Source organism: Chiloscyllium plagiosum, chromosome 5 (genome assembly GCF_004010195.1).
Source record: "Chiloscyllium plagiosum isolate BGI_BamShark_2017 chromosome 5, ASM401019v2, whole genome shotgun sequence".
In the NCBI taxonomy this organism is placed as follows: domain Eukaryota; kingdom Metazoa; phylum Chordata; class Chondrichthyes; order Orectolobiformes; family Hemiscylliidae; genus Chiloscyllium; species Chiloscyllium plagiosum.
In genome coordinates, this window is record NC_057714.1 from 16,874,725 (window position 1) to 16,882,043 (window position 7,319).

The 7,319-nt window shown below is 37.2% G+C and overlaps 1 long non-coding RNA gene across 1 annotated transcript; it reads right to left on the bottom strand.

Moving 5' to 3' along the window:
* Positions 1–1,596: 1,596 nt before the first annotated feature.
* LOC122550269 lies at positions 1,597–6,298 on the bottom strand. Its single transcript, XR_006311780.1, has 3 exons — positions 6,162–6,298; positions 3,215–3,291; positions 1,597–1,741 (listed from the first exon to the last, which is right to left on the bottom strand). It is a non-coding gene; the product is annotated as an uncharacterized LOC122550269 (long non-coding RNA).
* Positions 6,299–7,319: the final 1,021 nt, after the last annotated feature.

Genomic DNA, 7,319 nt, shown 5'->3' on the forward strand with positions numbered 1-7,319 from the left:
TTGCTTCTGCCATGCAAAGATAATCAGGTTTATGTAAAGTATGTGTGCTCTTTTGACAGTCCACGATACCTCATTAATTCAATCATACCCAACAGCATTGTTCCAAAGTATTTGAAATGCGGATAGGGACTGAGCTTTTTTTAATCCTGTCAATCAATGTTAACATTTTTCTTGCAGTTGCCATGGCCAGGGCCAGAGTTCATGAAAACACAGAATAAGCGCCAACAAAACAGGAATAAAGACTTATTTGAGATACTTTTTTTAAAGGACATCTACCATGCACAAAACATGGGAAGTAAATGTAGACAAGTTTAGACACTATAGCTCCACTGAGGGAGAAAGAAAATTTGAAAATCAAACAGGCCTATAAAAGCTTGACCAAAGAATCTCTGGGAAAAACCTGATGAATCGGTCTTTGGTACAACAATGTTCTTTCTTTCGTGTGTTCTCCAAAAGTACAATGACTAATACATTTTAACACATGCCACTGATGTCTTTACACTGTTGTAAGCCATCTAAAACTGGCAGAATACCACAGGAGAACAAGAGAGGTTGTTCTTTGGTGAAGAGAACCCTAGAACTCGAGATAGAAACAAATTCTGGATTTAATACAAAGCAAGTGCATGCCTATGGATTAGTGAAGTCTCTGGATAATGTATTTCATAATTTATGTTTCACAAACTGCTCAGGCATGTCTTAAATGGAAATACAGTTGATAATTTGTTTATTTTATCCTATGCTTCAATTGTCAATGTTGTATGGACTACTGCAGGCTAAAATCTAAAAATGCTATTTCTAATGACAAAAAAAGGAAAGCTACACAAGTAAAGATTTGTTTGTTGTCTTTTATATCACAATTAGAGTGAAAAATAAAACTGTTCCCCCAAATTTAAATTACATATTAAACTACATGGGGTAGTTTATCGGACACATTTTGCTTAACGAAATAACTTCTCAAATGATTTCTAATTCAGTCTCTGCTTTTCCCTTTAAAGTAGGTTTTTTATGTTAAATCATCTTAAAAGGGTTTGAATGCAACTTATGATTTAATCATTGTCAGGGATACACAACGGCTCAAAAGTAATTTGTACACTCTCTAAATGCCTAAAGGTCACTCTATGACTGACAGCCCTTTATAATGCACATTTGTATAGATAAATATTCACTATTGTTATGTTGCTTGTAAAAAGAACTGCAATGTCCTGCTTAAGATGTACAACGTTGTTCAAATAATTCAGGTCTTTGGATATCTGTATATCAAATGTCTGAATTATGAAGACTTAATGAATTAGCAATGCAGGACCACTCCAGAGCAAAGCATTGAAACAAATGATTGAGGAGTGGCACAAATGCCAGTTAAAAGCAAGTCATAATGGCCAATACCAACACACAGGATATTTAATTTTGATAATATAAAAGTACTTAACATCTGAACTGGTTTAAAATGCAACACTTTATTCATTTACACTCAAATTTAAAAAAGTAAGCGGATCTCACTATTTTGAAACACGATACAATATTTGATTTTGATTCAAATTCCAAAATGTTGTAAAATTCCACTGCTAACATGATAAGAGCATTCTGTAGGTGCAGACCTATTGTATAGTTAATCTGTTATTCCATTATTAATCATTCAGTAAGTATTTTCATTGTTGTTCTTCATACTTCCTCATTGAATTGGGCTGTTTTCTTCCATGTTATGTGCTGCATGTTAAACTGTCAGAGCTGCATTGTAATTCATCTTTGTAGGGTCAAAGACAAATAGAGTAACTGGTTAATGCATTAGATTGGTTAATACTCGTTGGTTAATACATTAGATTGGTTAATACTCATTGGTTAATACATTAGATTCCCGACCAACATCATTAAGATATTCAAGAACAAATTCGATCAAGTTCTGATAGACATTAGCCAGTAAAATTATCAGACTTATTACATAAAGTAGAATAATCTTGGTTGTGTAGTGCTCTGTTGTCTTATTCTGCACATGATTATTCAAAACCTGATTAACATGGTGTATGTTAATTTACAGCACCTGGTTGTCATTAAAATATGTGAATGGAGTTTACTGGCTGTCCAATCTCCTACCAGCTAATTAAATTAGTAATGCATTTGTTTCCTACGTTTTTCTGTCTTGGAGTCATGCTCAGTAAAAATGTACTTTTGTTCACCATGACTCCAAATGATTTACTTTTGTTTTATGGCTCCCAGCTCAGCTGCTAAATTGTAACTAGTAATAGGCAACCATTAGGTTTACTGAAGCGTGTCGAAGATGTCAATGGAAATCGGTTCTTGAATGCACGCCACTGCTCTCATAAAAGGTAAGGTCAGGAAGGAGAACCTTTTACATTGTGTAGAGATTCACACATATTGGATCGGAAAACATTCAATATCGCTGCATGATACCAGAGAGCTGCCAGTGAATATTTAATACGTTTTTTTATCATCTGCTGTACTTAACCTGAACCAATGACGCAATGTGCACTTTGACCCTTGTATGACAGATGAAGGTTAACTTTTTCACTGCCACAGAGGCCATTCAGTGACATATCACAAACAGATACAGTTTTTGATTTTTTTTCACTCTCGACAGATTCATGATTCTTAAGCTAAGTAGGGCCTGAGGTTGTCCTTGTTTGCATGATACTTTTTCCCTGAAGAATGGAATCAGATGGAATCACTTTGAAAGCAGAGTGCACATACAGTGATTGATGATTACATGGTGAAATAAGCCCTTACACAGGAGGCCTGAAAGAAGCATACATATTATTAACATGCTGCACTGAAGATTCTTAGAATGTCTAGCTTTTACTGAGTAGAAATGCAACAGATACAAGCACTGAGTTAATTCTTCTACTTTTTTGGAAAATGTGTTTAGGTTTTCATAAAATATTAATACTGAATCTTCTAATTGTATTGAAATTGCCTGCTAATTATTATCCAGCTGTGTTGCATTCCACCCCCATCATTAACTTCATTTTCTCGCTGTGTTGCTGCACTTTCAATTACTTTCCTTGCTGAATTCTCTGATCTGCAATGTGACACTAACACCAGCAAGAAGCAAAACTGCAAGATTCAGCTTCAAGCTGAAAACATTTCATTTGAATGGAATTAAACTAAGTCTTCTGGAAAAATATGCGGATGGAAATTAAGGGAGGAGAGAATCTGTTTTGACTGTCACACTCTCAAAATTTGACGTGCTGAGAATACTCACAGTTTTAGCCGAAGCATTACGAATAATGAGTTGATTGGCTGGCTCCCCTGGAAATATTGTATAGCAGAACGCAACTTCTTAATAAAAAGGAGAACAATGAGTGGGAAAGGATTAAGAACAGATTTGCATTTATATAGTGTTGTTCACAATATCAGAACATGGAATGCATGTTCCAGCCAATTAATTATCTTTAAGCCGTAATGCACTTTCCTATCATTAAAAAGAGCAGCCAATTTATACACAGCAAACTCCAACACTGAAATAAATAATGAAGCACGTTATCAGAAACTCAGTTTTGGTGACATTGGTTTGATTTATGTATTTATTTTCCCTGTATATTTTAAACATTTTTTTTTCAGAATGACTGGTTTGCACATTTAACGTAGTAAACAAAATGTCTTTGGTTGTTGGTTATATGGCACAACTCCAAAGTCTGACTAATTTATGAGAATTTGCTGTAAAATATGAAAATTTTACTTCAGTGAAAATATTAAGCCATTATACATTAAAAATGGCTGTTAACAAAGTAACCATTAAAATATTTAGGGAGAAGACTGGAAAAAATATTGCTGCATCTTGATAAGTACTTAGGAACAATAGTTAGAAACATAGAATATTGAAACTAGGAGCAGGAGTAAGCTATTCAGCATGTCAAGCCTGCTCTGCCATTCAATATAACCATAGCTGAAAGTCTACATCAATGCCAAATTCCTGATTTCTCCAATGTCCCTTGATGGCTTTAACATTTATAGAATTTATAGAATCCCTACAGTATGGAAACAGGCCCTTCAGCCCAACAAGTCCATATGACCTTCCGAAGAGTAACCCACCCAACCCCATTCCCCTATGCTACATGCACCTAACCTACACATCCCTGAACACTATGGGCAATTTAGTATAGCCAATTCACCTAACCTGTACATCTTTGGACTGTGAGAGGAAACCAGAGCACTCGGAGGAAACCCACACAGACACAGGGAGAATGTACAAACGCCACACTGACAGTCGTCCAAGGCTGGAATTGAACCCGAGTCCCGCTACATCTAAAAATGTCAACCCTGGTAGATCATTCATTGAATCTCTGTCACTAGGAATTAATTTACACTTATCACTGTGGAAATGAATTCAGTGCCGATACATAAAATTGCTGAAATATGAATTTTCTTCTTTTGCTGCATAGTATTTATATCTCAGAATCATACAGTACAATACATTCTGCCCATCATGCCTGTACCACCAAAAATATCATACGACCTACGCTAGTCCAACTTTCCTGCAATAGACCTACAGCCTTCAAATGCTATGACACTTCAAGTGGCCAATCAAGTACTTTTTAAAGATTGTGAGGTTTTTTGCCTCAACCACCCTTCCACGCAGTGTATACTAGAACACCACCACCCTCTGAATGGAAAAGTTTCTCCTCAAATCCCTCTAAATCTCCTACCTTCCACTTTAAAATTATACTTCCTCGTTATTGACCATTCAACTAATGGGAACAACTGCTTTCTATTCACCCTGTCCATGCCCCTCATAATCTTATACACTCTATCGGAATCCCCTTCAAGCTTCTCTGTTGCAAACAAAATAACCTGACCTTATCCAGCCTCTTTTCACAACTGAAATGCTTCATCCCAGGCAACATCCTGGCAGAGGGAAGTAAAGCATGGTTTTGATATTTACAGCAAAACAAACAGGGATTAAATAATATTTTCATACAATAAGGAAAGGATATAAAATGAAATGGATAGGTAACCAAGTGCAGTTTGGAATATAAGATTAAACTCAGAATGTAATGAAAGTTGTAGCTTTAGAAAGGTCAGAGGCAGGCCCTTTGGCCTAAACTGATCCATGCTGACCAAAATGTCCATCCACGCTAACCCCATTTCCCTGCAGTTGGCCCATATCCTTCTAAACTCTCCCATTCATGTATTTGTCCAAATACCTTTTAAATGTTTTTAATGTACCTGCCACAACCACTTCTGCTGGCAGCTCATTCCATTTATGTATCACCCTCTGTAGAATAGCAAACAAACTCAGTAGAATTACACAGGCAACCCTATCATGAGTATCCCAACAAGAAGCTGTGTTAACAGAGGGTCCACTTTAAAATAGAGTCAGTCACTTTGCTGAATTTCGACACTATCCACCGTCCTTTCACTCACCAAAACACAATTGCCACTTTGGTGATCACAGTTGGGCCAAGTGAAGCACAGGAAAGAATCAGAACAGCAATGAAGCACAATATCTCAATCATTGAGTCAGATGACAACAATGTAAGTAAGGAGTAGATTCTGGGATTCTATGAGCAGTGAATAGTGCCACTTCAATTGTAAATCAAGTTCCAATTTGGGAGTAATACAAAGTCAATGGTTTTCACAGCTTGCTACTTTTAACTCAATCCATAGGAGGAATTTTAAAAAACACTTAATCAAACATTTTACCCTTGTAGGGATTGCTGAATCGTCGAACCACAGTGGTGTAGAAGACCCATCAAGTCCACACCGATCCTCTGAAGAATATCCCACCCTGACCCACTCCCCTACTGTATCCTGTAACCCCAAATTTACCTTGGCAATCCACCTAAACTACACATCTTTGGACTGTGGGAGGAAACTGGAGCACTCAGAAAAAAACAGGCCGTAATGGGAAGAATGTGCAAACTCCACACTGACAGTTGCCCGAGGCTGGAATCAAACCGAGATCCTGGTGCTGTGATCTACCGTGCTACCCCAAAGGAAATCCTGGATAAATGTTAACATTGTTATGACTAAACCCTAAGCAAGGTTCCCCAATTCCTTATCAGTTTGTCCTGGATCACAAAGTGTATCCGAGAGAATCTTCAGATTCGGTTAAATGTAGTTAAGGGAAGACTCGACAGCAGCAATTTGCTTAAATATGAGCATTTATTCAATAATAAAGAATGGAAAAGAAGCAATAAGTCGCACACCTTTCTGTCCAATGGGGACTGCTTGATCAACAGCTGGTCTGGAGGCTCAAGTTTGTTCTTGACACCATTCGCAATCCTGTCGGAGGTACAGTCCAATAGCTCAGAACAAGACTCTTTCCCTTACAGTGAAACAAGCAGCAAATACTTGAAAAGCAAATACAGAAAACAAGTTAATTGTGCCACCTTCAGCACATACAGGAATGTTTACAGTACTCATTCACACAGCTGTCGAAAAGCATCATCAACTTTAGCCCATCCTGTACACAGTTCAAATTGGAAACTCCAAATTGACTGAGGATGGATGAATTGACTCCTCTTCTTGTTCCTGATGAAGGGCTTATGCCCAAAACATCGATTCTCCTGCTCCTCTGATGCTGCCTGACCTGCTGTACTTTTCCAGCACCACATTCTCGACCCTTCTTTATTCACCCATCTTCTTGCTTGGTTGCAATAAGGTTAACTAAAATATGTATGCCTTCTCTTGTGGACACATTTTCCTCCCAGACCCAAATGAGCTTATGTTTTAAAAGGAGCCAAATTAACCAGACTTTCCTGAATTAACAAAAGCAATTGTTATTAATTAGTAAACAACACAAAAGTAATAATGCAACATACATACAAAGACTACAAATAAAAGGCATATCTAAAAGGATAAGTTTTTTTAAAATATCATTCAGTAAACAACAAAAAAAAGCAAAGAGCTGTGAATGTTGGAAATCAGATACAAAAACTGCTGGAACAACTCAACGGGTCTGGAAGCATCTGTGGCGAGAAAGCGGAGTTAACATGTCAGTCCAGTTCTGAAAAAGGATCACTCAATGCAAAACATTAACTCTGCTTTCTCTCCACATGCCAAACCTGCTGAATTTTTCCAGCAATTTCTGTTATTGTTTTTGTTATGCCATTCAGTCTTTGTTTTGCACAGAGCAAATGGTTGAATTTTGCGACCACCATAGTGAAGAGTAACAGTAATGTTGACATTGGTAGTTTTGTTGATTCTTTGAGTTTCTGTAGTTCAGATGCTTTTTAACTGTGATTGAATTCCAGCATTCAGGATGCCAGAGTGTTCCCTGTTGCGCTGTTTCCTTTTTAACTGATTTTGCAGTGCTCAGACTTAGAGAGTGTATTTATCGACAAGACGTTGGGAGTTAAAGAGTA